At 39.2% G+C, this 13,282-nt stretch overlaps 1 protein-coding gene across 28 annotated transcripts in view; it reads right to left on the bottom strand.

Annotated features, from left to right (window-relative positions):
- NEK11 (NIMA related kinase 11) overlaps nucleotides 1-13,282 on the bottom strand; it is a 310,863-nt gene that overhangs the window by 156,554 nt on the left and 141,027 nt on the right. The gene's annotated exons all lie outside the window — the stretch shown is intronic.

Here is a 13,282-nt window from a genome sequence, read left to right as displayed (position 1 = left end):
AATGGCAAAAATTGAAATTGCTTTTGCACCAATCTAATAATAAATCTTTTAGAGGAAAAAGAAATACCACTGACTATTTTCCTATCACCATAAAATCATACTATTTTAATCACAAAGGAACCAAAATAAATGGACATTGTTGAGGCCACACAAGCATTCTGGAGATATGAACTCACAAAACACACTTCTATGTACGAGGCTATATAAGAAACAGCTCATTACACAACTACACATAAGAGACACACTCACACGATGGCACTCCAGGCCAGCTTTAGTCCCAGTGTCAAGCCTCTATCTGCCTGTGTACCCTCCATTAACTCAGGGTTTGGTTATTTGCTCCCAGATGTCACTAATGACTGTTAGCTATTTTACCGGACCATCTCTAATTAAATTGTATTTTGTCTTCAGTCTTATAAAATCAGCTGGTTTGAATACTTCTGATTCATTAACATGATCAACTGGTTTTGAATAAATGTAAGCTTTGTCTTTCACTGGTTGGGAAGGAATTATTGTTAGGTAAACTCTGAAATACTTTATTTTCAATCTGTGTGACTTTTGGGGCTTTCACCTGCCACAGTATGGTCTGAGAGAGCATAACAGTATCACAGTGTTGGGTCCTAATACGATCTGGAAGTAGCACTTCAACCAAACACCCGTACTCATTTCTTCTATTTAGTGGAAAGCTGTCACAGCAGAGAAGAGAAACCTCTGAAAAAAAATTACAGATGGGGCTGGGTCCAGTTCAACAATACCTCTTTTATCTTTTACCTCTTTGCATTTCAGTGTCCTTCTCTATGAAAAAGCAGAAGAGTTATTGACACATGTTGTCAGTATTTGAGAATTTCTGTAAACCAATCCCTCATTCCAAGGAAGAACTAGAAAATGAGGGAAATATAATTTTTTGTTAGTTTTAAGTTGAAATATAAGATCAACATTTAATAGTAGTTATAGTGATTATTGAAACAGGTTTCCCACCAGAATCACCTGTGGAACTTTTAAAAAATTTAGATACTTAGATTTTACTCTGGAACAGTGCTGACCAATAAGACTTTCTTCGATGATGAAATGTTCTAGAAGTATGCTGTCCAACACAGTACCCACTAACCACATATAATTATTAAGCACTTGAAATGTGACTAATGTGACTGAGGAACAGATTTTTAATTGTATTTAACTTTAATTAATTTAAAGTAATCACATGTGACTAGTGGATTTCAAATTAGACAGCATACTTCTAGACAAATTGCTTTTAGTGTGTGCTCCTCAAACCCACAGCACCAGTATCACCAAGGAACTTGTTAGAAACATAAATTCTTGATCTCTGCCCAAAAGGAAATACCCACTACCCAAGACCTATTGAATCAGAAGCCCTGAGGGCAGGGTTCCTGGATGTTTTAACAACTGGCTCCTGGAGAGAGGGAAGCCCTGATGAGTAGCATTTGCCAATGTTTCTGGTGTAAATACTTTCAATATGGCTGATTTCAAGCTACTCACATGATACCACCTGAACATAAGATTGGAAAGAGATATATACAGTAGGCTCTGAGAGTCAGTGCGCGTCAGCTTCAGCATGCCATTGAACCCATTAATCTGTGTTCTAGTTAGTCCTTCAGCTGATTCTGATGCCCAGTACAGTTTGAGTACCATGGATCAAGACCTTCTAAATCAGAGTCTAAAACAACAGATACAATGGTGTTTGTATTTTCAAATCTTCATAAGGGATTTTAATAAGCAGCCCAATTGGAAGGCCTGGACTCAGAACACATATAAACCAAGTCACCTTGAAGAGCCAGACTCAGACTATAATACCTCTCACTCCTGAGCATGGACAAGACTGGAGCCCTCAAAGTAGAGAGTCACATCCAGCCTGCCTTCCTTTACAGAAGCTATTCCACCATCTTGGTAAGATAAATGACATCACAGGCATAATCCGCTCTATGGGTAGACCCAACATATAAGCAATGCCAGCCTTCTAGCCACAACTTCACCCTTTGTCTCCCACTTAAGACAAAGAGTGAGAATTATGATATTATTAGGATAATTCAGAATCTGCTCCAATTAATTTTTATTTTAACAAACTCTTTTATCAACCAGAAAATTTCTGAAGACAGCTTATTGCTATTTACAACCTACAGTAGTAAAAAAATACTGTCTTGGACAAACCACTATATATCACTTCCAGAACATGCTCTTATTGAGTATAATTTTGACCTATCTCAATAGATTTGTGATAAGAAGCAAATGATGAAACTATGCATATTTAATCATATCTGGAATATTCTAATGCCAGATGCAGCCCAAAGGAAGGCAAAAGCATACATTCATTTGAAACAAGCACAGACTTTTCCTTGTCTTCGAAATCTATGCTAAAAAAAAAGGCCTGCTGAAATTTCTTCATATTCCAACTAAAGGAGAAAATAATGGAAGTAATTCAAAGCAACTTGTCTAAAACCAGGAGTTCACTTATACATACAGCCTCTGAGGTAGAGTGGGTAACAAATCCCTATGTATCAGGAAAATTACCTGATTTTATTAGAAACCCAAAGCAGAGGATTACATTAAAATAAACCACATATATTACCTAAATATTTCCATAGAAAAGTCGCAGTTATGCCTACCAAGTTCTATATTTTAATCTACTGAGTTTGGCCTAAATCTCAAATGAGACTACAATGAAAAAAGGGATACATATTCTGGTCCTTATTATGCTCCTTAGCACAAAATATATTTACATTTACAATGTACTTAGAGAAAATAGATGGAAATTTTAACTGCTAGTTTATAGGCTCTAAACAGCTGGCAAAGGAGCATTTTTTAAGGAAAGAACTTTGTCCCAGGTTCTAGTTCTGGATATAACAGTGGTATCCCTGATGCACCAACAGGAGGGTGCCCATTTAGACATGCCTTCCTTGGCATGAATTAGGTCATTAACAGCTTGCTGCACTCTCTCTACGTTATCCTGATAAACATTTGTAGGGCCTTGGCTCTAATTCTGGGGGCTCTCTACAGACCTGACAAAGAAGATAATTTATTTTGGTACTAAGTTCACTGGCCCGGATAGGCATCATCAAGACCATCATTTGATATGTAGAACTAATCAGCCAAAGTGATTTTATATTTTTCATAAATGCAAAAACAATAGCAAATAAAAATACTGTATTCTAAATTATTCTTAATTCATATAGTGAAGGTGTTTATGGGTTAAAATTAGAAGGTTTCCTGGTGATTAATGCTGAAATATTATTGATCACCATTTCAAAGGTTTTATATGAAACTTGGGAAAATATTGCAACTTGCTTTGACACTGATTGTATTCCTTTAGTAAAAAATTGCTGTGTATTTTGTTTCACGTGCTGTGCTAAGCTCTTTGTGTACCATCTTATTTATTCCTCACTAAACCCCTATGAAATGCGTGTGATTATTCTCATTATAGAGATGAGAAAACTGAGGCTTGGGAATATTAAAATTTTATCCAGGTCCACATAGTTGGTAAATGCCATAAGTAAGGAAAAGACAAAGTCTGGCCCCAAATCTCTTTAAAGAATACCAGTGGCCATCAGTTTAGTGGATTTTTAGTGGAAATGTGTATGAATATTCCAGATATTTTAGTCATTCTTACTTTGAACATATTGGAGGTACGGTTACTTTAAGTCAGAGAAAACTACTGAATTATAGACTGTTATCAAAATAGTCTTTTATCATCTCAAGCATATGGAATGGCTCAAAGGAACCACTATCTATGAATCATCTGTGGAAGTCTGCCTCTCAGATCTTTCAAGAATTTGATGATTAGCTGCAAGGCATGCAGTGAGCCCAGCGCCTCCAACTGTAAGATACTGGGGATTAGTTGAGCGTTTGAGTTGGTGGGGGACAGTAGGGCATAGCATTTCTGTCCAATATGGGATTCCTCTATGGGAAATCTTTGAACCAGTATAAGCTGGTTCAAAGCCACCCACTGGGCTGAAAGAGGCTGTGTCAGAGCTCCAGTGCTGTCTGAAACGCTTTCTGCCCAGTCCATTTTCCTTCCTGCTTGCCTTTCACAGGTGTCAGGCCTGCATCATAGTCTGAAGGTTCTCTGCCTACTCCCAATCCTTCTATCAGTTTTCTTCAACAGACATTACCCTAATACAGCTCTTATACTTCTAACTGTTTTATTATCCACTTTCCAGAGGATCCAGTCAATACAACCAATAAAAAATATTTTCACATAATGGCCCTACTAGGCCTGTTATTAAAAAATAAAGAGTGATTCAACCAATATTTGCTAATGTTCTGTCATATGGAAAGTGATGTCATGAATTCCATGGGGAGACTAAACTGATATAAACAAAAGAAACAAGTGTGCACCTGTAATACAGACTATACTTCATACAACCCTTTAATTCCCAGTAGTTCTTAGGCAGGACACATCCCAAGGAGTCTTGGGAGGATTACTCTGGTGATCCTTCTATTAAAGGATGGCTGGCTGCTTCTATTAAATTAAATACTATTCTATAGTTACGGCAGAAGAACAAACCATATTTTTAAACTGTTGGTGGCTTACCTAAAAGATTATTTAAATGTAGGGGTATCAATAAAGAAAGATGCAACAGCTAGGGGATTCAAAAAGTATGCATGGAGGATTCTATATCCTTATCTCAGAAATTCCTTTATTTTTCATTTGTCCAGTATTCGTCTAGCGAAATTAGATTACAGTCTCCTTTAAGAAGAAAGAGAAAAATTTTAAAGATGAACAGTGATGCATACAACTTATCCTCTCCTGGTAACTTGTTATTTTACTGTTTCCCTAACTGAATTAATCTCTGCATGATATGTATGCTGTTTAAGATAAAAAGCATTCATGTTCTTAACAGGATTTTTCCCTAGGTTTAGTCATTCATTCAACAAATACTTACCAAAACCAATTCTGAACTAGTTACTGTATAAGTAGGTAGGAATAAAATGATGAGCAAGACAGACATGGTCCATAGTCCCTTGGGTTTAGAGTCTAGCTCAGTGCTTTTCAAACTTTAATGTGCCTATGAATCACTGAGAGATTGTTAGAAATGCATCTTCTGATCTAGGAAGTCTGAAGTGAAGTCCGAGATTCCGCATTTCTAACAAATTCTCAGGATGTTAGTGATGCTAATCCACAGGCCACATTTCGAGTAACAAAGAACTAATTTATTGACTCTAAGCTGCTGTGGTATGATACATTCCTATACTGTGAGTACTTCCTTTGAGATTTTTGAATCAATGAATATTGCCAATATAATGGAAAATACATGTTTTCACCATGATGCCTACTGGATGGAATTTTGAGCTGAGAGAGCAATGATTATAGGAATACGATTTACCAAGAGCAAAAGGTAAGAGGCGAGGCATCGAATGACATCATGATGGCACCAAAGAATCATGGAGTTCCTAGGGACAGGTAAGAAGATGGCCTGTGCGATTATAAAAAGTCAAGAAACAACAGATGCTGGCAAGGCTGTGGGGAAATAAGAATGCTTTTACACTGTTGGTGGGAATATAAATTAGTACAACCATTGTGGAAGACAGTGTGGTGATTCCTCAAAGACAGAGAACCAGAAATACCATTTTATGCAGCAATCCCATTACCAAGTATATACCCAAAGGAATACAAATCATTCTGTTATAAAGATACATGCACATGTATGTTTACTGCAGCACTATTCACAATAGTAAAGACATGGAATCAACCCAAATGCCCATCGATGATAGACTGGATAAAGAAAATGTGATACATATACACCATGGAATACTATGCAGCCATAAAAAGGAATGAGGTCATGTCCTTTGCAGGGACATGGATGGAGCTGGAAGCCATTATCCTCAGCAAACTAACACAGGAACAGAAAACCAAACACCACATGTTCTCACTTATAAGTCAGAGCTGAGCAATGAGAACACATGGACACAGGGAGGGGAACAACACACACTGGGGCCTGTCGGGGGCCAGGGGGAGGGAGAGAATCAGGATAAATAGCTAATGCATGTGGGGTTGAATACCTAGGTGATGGGTTGACAGGTGCCGCAAACCACCATGGCACACGTTTACCTATGTAACAAACCTGCACATCCCACACACATATCTCAGAACTTTAAATTTTATTTAATTTAAAAAAAAGAAGATGGCCTGTCAACATGTTAGCATAGTCAGGGCAATGACCTACTCTCCTCAACACTGGCACAGAGCTAAAAGGGCCAAGGGAAACATTTTAAACATTTTTCTAAACTCTGCTCTTTCTTAATCAGTAGTCACCTTTCAGCCCTCTCAAGTATACCACTAAAATTTTTCATTTGGGATGCCATAAACACACAAAGGTTGGTCCTGTTCAAAATGTATAATCTCACCAATAAAAGGAGGCTAAATATATGGCTAGACACCATATGCTCATAAGCAACTGCTTATGCAAATTGTCAAATTATTATATCTTAAAATGGATTTGTGGGAGGTGGAGGGTGGAAGGAAAGAAGCAGGTTAATTTAGTTTCATGCTATTTGAAGCCAAGAAAACAGGTCATGTGGAATTGAGTTGGGAGAAGGGTTGAGTTTTTTCATTTCTTCTAGAGTCGAAAAAGAAAATCAATCTGAGATATAAAAAAGGGTAAAGTCTCTTTGATTTCTACAACCCAAAATGCCCAGGCATCAACACATGCAATAAAAGGCTGCAGGCATCTTAAACTCATCTACAAATATTTACTTTGCCAGCTAATCTTTAATAGTAAGAAAAACTCCCATTAGTAATTTAAAGGAGTCTTGGCCAGAAAAATCTCAGACAAATGAAGGGGTTAGCAGGAAAGGATGATCAAGGTTAGCTGTGAAGGTAGGTAGGTATGTTTATACCACACATTCATATAAATATATCCCCACATGTGGATGGCAATGCACAGACCAATGAGACGGGTTTGCAAGGAACCCATCCTGCAAGATCAGAGACAAGTCTACCTGGTGAGCTGCAAATGCTGGTGACTTTGCATACTTCCCTGAAGACAGACATGGAAAACTGACTGCTAAAGGAGAGAATAAGTCAAATTCACTACACTGCTCACACTTATGCACACCACTATGAAAAGCAACAATCATTTTGGATCTTTTTAGAGGTTTCCTAGTTTTCTTTTTTTGAGTTTTTTTAGAAGCAAGAGAAAAAGAGAAGTCAGTTGCAAATGTTGTTATTGATGAGTGAAAAAGATACTAGGTTTTGCTGCCATAGTTACTTGCCCGAAAGTTCTTTTTTCTTTTCTCTTCTTTTTTCTGGAGATGTACTATTTCACTTCAAAAAACGAAAGAGTTTGACAGGTGATTCTTGGGGATCTCTCACTTACAACAATAGTGTCTGGTACTGAGATGGCTCTTCATGTCACAAAACAAAATAGGAAGTTCCTTTATAAAAATCAAAGAATAATAATTTCAATGCCTATCATAAATTTCTAAATTAAAGTCTGGCCTAAACACCAAACCAAGCTATTTCAATCATTTCAACAAAAAAACCTAGCATATGAATCAAAGATGGTGGTTATTTGACTGGAAGCAGACATAATCCAATATAGCTGTATTAGTTTTCTATATCTACTGTGACAAATGACCACAAAGTTTGTGATTTAACATAACACAAAGTTACCTTTTCTTTTCTTTTTCTTTTTTTTGAGATGGAGTCTCGCTCTGTTGCCCAGGCTGGAGTGCAGTGGCCCGATCTCGGCTCACTGCAAGCTCTGCCTCCTGAGTTCATACCATTTTCCTGCCTCAGCCTCCCAAGTAGCTGGGACTACAGTTGCCCGCCACCATGCCCGGGTAATTTTTTGTGTTTTTAGTAGAGCAGGGTTTCATCGTGTTAGCCAGGATGGTCTCCATCTCCTGACCTCGTGATCCTCCTGCGTTGGCCTCCCAAAGTGCTGGGATTACAGGCATGAGCCACTGCGCCCGGCCAACACAAAGTTACCTTATAGTTCTGTAGATCAGAAGTCTGACATGGATCTCACCAAGCTAAGATACACTTGTTGGCAGGGTGCCTTCTTTTCTGGGGGATCCAGAGAGGAAGAATCCATTTCCTTCCCTTTTCTAGCTTCTAAAGGTCACTGACTTTCCTTGGCTCATTGTCTCCTTCCTCCATCTTTAAAGCTAGCAATGTTGGGCCAATTCCTTGTCTCACTGCCATCTCTCTGTCTACCTCTCTCTTCTACTTCTAAGAACCCTTGTGGCACTGAGCGCATCCAAATAATCAGAATAATCTCCCTATCTGATTAGCAACCTTAGTTCCATTTGTAACCTTAATTCATTTGCCTCTGTCATGTAACTTAACATATTCACAGGTTCCAAGGAGTAGGACAGCCTTAGGACATCAGGATTTTAAGGACATCTTTGGAGCCAATTCTTCTTCCTACAATAATAGCTTTCTTTAGCTGACAGAAACGAGAAGCTAAGAAAGACTGTAACTATTGTCCTTACAAATATAACCCTGTTCTCCAGCAGTTTTGGCAAGGCTTCATATGGCCCCAATATAGAATTTTACATATTATAGACTGACTTAAGAGATTCAAGAACCAACTTAATAAATGCCTCACATACATTGAAAGTTTTGCTTTTTAGGTTTAATCATGAAATTTAAAACTAAAAAAAATACATTGTTCTTGTCACCAGTTTTATGATAGAATATGAAGAAATAAGCTTATTTTATAATAGCTCATTTTGGTACAAGTTAATATATTCTTCTGTAAAAGAATAAAAGTATTAGTCTCTCTAATTGGAACATAAACTTCACATCGTTCAATTATATATTTGGGTTTTGCTCATTACCCTAATTTCAGAGTCAGGTAACTAAGATAGACTATTGTGAAAAAGATCAGTAGTGTTCACCCATATCTGATTCTCTCCTCCTTGGACACAGGAAAGACTGTACTTCCCCATGCCCTTGGTGGAAAGTTGGGCCACATGACTAGTTTTAGTCAGTGAAATTGAGAGGAAGTAATTTCCAAGCTGAAGAATTTATCTGTGGGTGTGCTACTTCCAATCTACTTCTGCTGCTTGTGGGAACACTGAAAGCTACATGCTGAGATGGTGGCAGTATAAAATAGAAGAAGTCTTGATCCTTAGTCACTGCACAGGAAATGTCTTCCCTGAGAGATTCCTTTCCACATAGGACTTTATAGGAATGAGCTATAAATCCCTTGTTACCTAGGTCAGTAGGTGTATTTGTTACAGCAGCAAGTCTAGCCTAGCCTGACCAATACAATTGAGAAATATCATATTGTACTTTACAGAATCAAAGACACTATCAATTTTGAAATGAATTATTATATATCATTAATAAAACTACTGTCCATGGAATTATGATATGCCATCTATTTTAAGATTCAGAGGTGTTCAAATGTGCAAAACTGTGTATTTTAGACTGGATGAAATATGGTATATGTCTAATTGTAAGGAAACCTAGAAAATTTTAAGACTTGCCTCATTTTCTAATAAGAATATCAAACTTGAATGTTGAACTATTAGAAGTATAAGTCAAACAGATAAATTTCTATGTATAATATGTTGTTAGAAGATGGCCGAATAGGAACAGCTCCAGTCTCCAACTCCCAGCACGAGCGACACAGAAGACCGGTGATTTCTGCATTTTCAACTGAGGTATTGGGTTCATCTCACTGGGGAGTGCCGGACGATCGGTGCTGGTCAGCTGCTGCAGCCCGACCAGCGAGAGCTGAAGCGAGGCATTGCCTCACCTGGGAAGCGCAAGGGGGAAGGGAATCCCTTTTCCTAGCCAGGGGAACTGAGACACACAACACCTGGAAAATTGGGTAACTCCCACCCCAATACTGCGCTTTAAGCAAACAGGCACACCAGGAGATCATATCCCACACCTGGCCGGGAGGGTCCCACACCCACGGAGCCTCCCTCATTGCTAGCACAGCAGTCTGTGATCTACCGGCAAGGCAGCAGCGAGGCTGGGGGAGGGGCGCCCGCCATTGCTGAGGCTTAAGTAGGTAAACAAAGCTGCTGGGAAGCTCGAACTGGGTGGAGCTCACAGCAGCTCAAGGAAACCTGCCTGTCTCTGTAGACTCCACCTCTGGGGACAGGGCAATAACAAACACAGCCGAAACCTCTGCAGACGCAAACGACTCTGTCTGACAGCTTTGAAGAGAGCAGTGGATCTCCCAACACGGAGGTTGAGATCTGAGAAGGGACAGACTCCCTGCTCAAGTGGGTCCCTGACCCCTGAGTAGCCTAACTGGGAGACATCCCCCACTAGGGGCAGTCTGACACCCCACACCTCATAGGGTGGAGTACACCCCTGAGAGGAAGCTTCCAAAGCAAGAATCAGACAGGTACACTCGCTGTTCAGAAATATTCTATCTTCTGCAGCCTCTGCTGCTGATACCCAGGCAAACAGGGTCTGGAGTGGACCTCAAGCAATCTCTAACAGACCTACAGCTGAGGGTCCTGACTGTTAGAAGGAAAACTATCAAACAGGAAGGACACCTACACCAAAACCCCATCAGTACATCACGATCATCAAAGACCAGAGGCAGATAAAACCACAAAGATGGGGAAAAAGCAGGGCAGAAAAGCTGGAAATTCAAAAAATAAGAGCGCATCTCCCCTGGCAAAGGAGCGCAGCTCATCGCCAGCAACGGATCAAAGCTGGACGGAGAATGACTTTGACGAGATGAGAGAAGAAGGCTTCAGTCCATCAAATTTCTCAGAGCTAAAGGAGGAATTACGTACCCAGCGCAAAGAAACTAAAAATCTTGAAAAAAAAGTGGAAGAATTGATGGCTAGAGTAATTAATGCAGAGAAGGTCATAAACGAAATGAAAGAGATGAAAACCATGACACAAGAAATACGTGACAAATGCACAAGCTTCAGTAACCGACTCGATCAACTGGAAGAAAGAGTATCTGCGATTGAGGATCAAATGAATGAAATGAAGCGAGAAGAGAAACCAAAAGAAAAAAGAAGAAAAAGAAATGAACAAAGCCTGCAAGAAGTATGGGATTATGTAAAAAGACCAAATCTACGTCTGATTGGGGTGCCTGAAAGTGAGGGGGAAAATGGAAGCAAGTTGGAAAACACTCTTCAGGATATCATCCAGGAGAACTTCCCCAACCTAGTAGGGCAGGCCAACATTCAAATCCAGGAAATACAGAGAACGCCACAAAGATACTCCTCGAGAAGAGCAACTCCAAGACACATAATTGCCAGATTCACCAAAGTTGAAATGAAGGAAAAAATCTTAAGGGCAGCCAGAGAGAAAGGTCGGGTTACCCACAAAGGGAAGCCCATCAGACTAACAGCAGATCTCTCGGCAGAAACTCTCCAAGCCAGAAGAGAGTGGGGGCCAATATTCAACATTCTTAAAGAAAAGAATTTTCAACCCAGAATTTCATATCCAGCCAAACTAAGTTTCATAAGTGAAGGAGAAATAAAATCCTTTACAGATAAGCAAATGCTTAGAGATTTTGTCACCACTAGGCCTGCCTTACAAGAGACCCTGAAGGAAGCACTAAACATGGAAAGGAACAACCGGTACCAGCCATTGCAAAAACATGCCAAAATGTAAAGACCATCGAGGCTAGGAAGAAACTGCATCAACTAATGAGCAAAATAACCAGTTAATATCATAATGGCAGGATCAAGTTCACACATAACAATCTTAACCTTAAATGTAAATGGACTAAATGCTCCAATTAAAAGACACAGACTGGCAAACTGGATAAAGAGTCAAGACCCATCAGTCTGCTGTATTCAGGAGACCCATCTCACACGCAGAACATACATAGGCTCAAAATAAAGGGATGGAGGAAGATTTACCAAGCAAATGGAGAACAAAAAAAAGCGGGGGTTGCAATACTAGTCTCTGATAAAACAGACTTTAAACCATCAAAGATCAAAAGAGACAAAGAAGGCCATTACATAATGGTAAAGGGATCAATTCAACAGGAAGAGCTAACTATCCTAAATATATATGCACCCAATACAGGAGCACCCAGATTCATAAAGCAAGTCCTTAGAGACTTACAAAGAGACTTAGACTCCCATACGATAATAATGGGAGACTTCAACACTCCACTGTCAACATTAGACAGATCAACGAGACAGAAAGTTAACAAGGATATCCAGGAATTGAACTCATCTCTGCAGCAAGCAGACCTAATAGACATCTATAGAACTCTCCACCCCAAATCAACAGAATATACATTCTTCTCAGCACCAGATCGTACTTACTCCAAAATCGACCACGTAATTGGAAGTAAAGCACTCCTCAGCAAATGTACAAGAACAGAAATTATAACAAACTGTCTCTCAGACCACAGTGCAATCAAACTAGAACTCAGGACTAAGAAACTAAATCAAAACCGCTCAACTACATGGAAACTGAACAACCTGCTCCTGAATGACTACTGGGTACATAACGAAATGAAGGCAGAAATAAAGATGTTCTTTGAAACCAATGAGAACAAAGATACAACATACCAGAATCTCTGGGACACATTTAAAGCAGTGTGTAGAGGGAAATTTATAGCACTAAATGCCCACAAGAGAAAGCAGGAAAGATCTAAAATTGACACGCTAACATCACAATTAAAAGAACTAGAGAAGCAAGAGCAAACACATTCGAAAGCTAGCAGAAGGCAAGAAATAACTAAGATCAGAGCAGAACTGAAGGAGATAGAGACACAAAAAACTCTCCAAAAAATCAATGAATCCAGGAGTTGGTTTTTTGAAAAGATCAACAAAATTGACAGACCACTAGCAAGACTAATAAAGAAGAAAAGAGAGAAGAATCAAATCGACGCAATTAAAAATGATAAAGGGGATATCACCACCGACCCCACAGAAATACAAACTACCATCAGAGAATACTATAAACACCTCTACGCAAATAAACTGGAAAATCTAGAAGAAATGGATAATTTCCTGGACACTTACACTCTTCCAAGACTAAACCAGGAAGAAGTTGAATCCCTGAATAGACCAATAGCAGGCTCTGAAATTGAGGCAACAATTAATAGCCTACCAACCAAAAAAAGTCCAGGACCAGATGGATTCACAGCTGAATTCTACCAGAGGTACAAGGAAGAGTTGGTACCATTCCTTCTGAAACTATTCCAATCAATAGAAAAAGAGGGAATTCTCCCTAACTCATTTTATGAGGCCAACATCATCCTGATACCAAAGCCTGGCAGAGACACAACAAAAAAAGAGAATTTTAGACCAATATCCCTGATGAACATCGATGCAAAAATCCTCAATAAAATACTGGCAAACCGGATTCAGCAAC

Source organism: Macaca mulatta, chromosome 2 (genome assembly GCF_049350105.2).
Source record: "Macaca mulatta isolate MMU2019108-1 chromosome 2, T2T-MMU8v2.0, whole genome shotgun sequence".
NCBI classification, from domain to species: domain Eukaryota; kingdom Metazoa; phylum Chordata; class Mammalia; order Primates; family Cercopithecidae; genus Macaca; species Macaca mulatta.
Note: the sequence above shows the minus strand (reverse complement) of the source record. Positions and strands in the feature narration are given on the sequence as shown.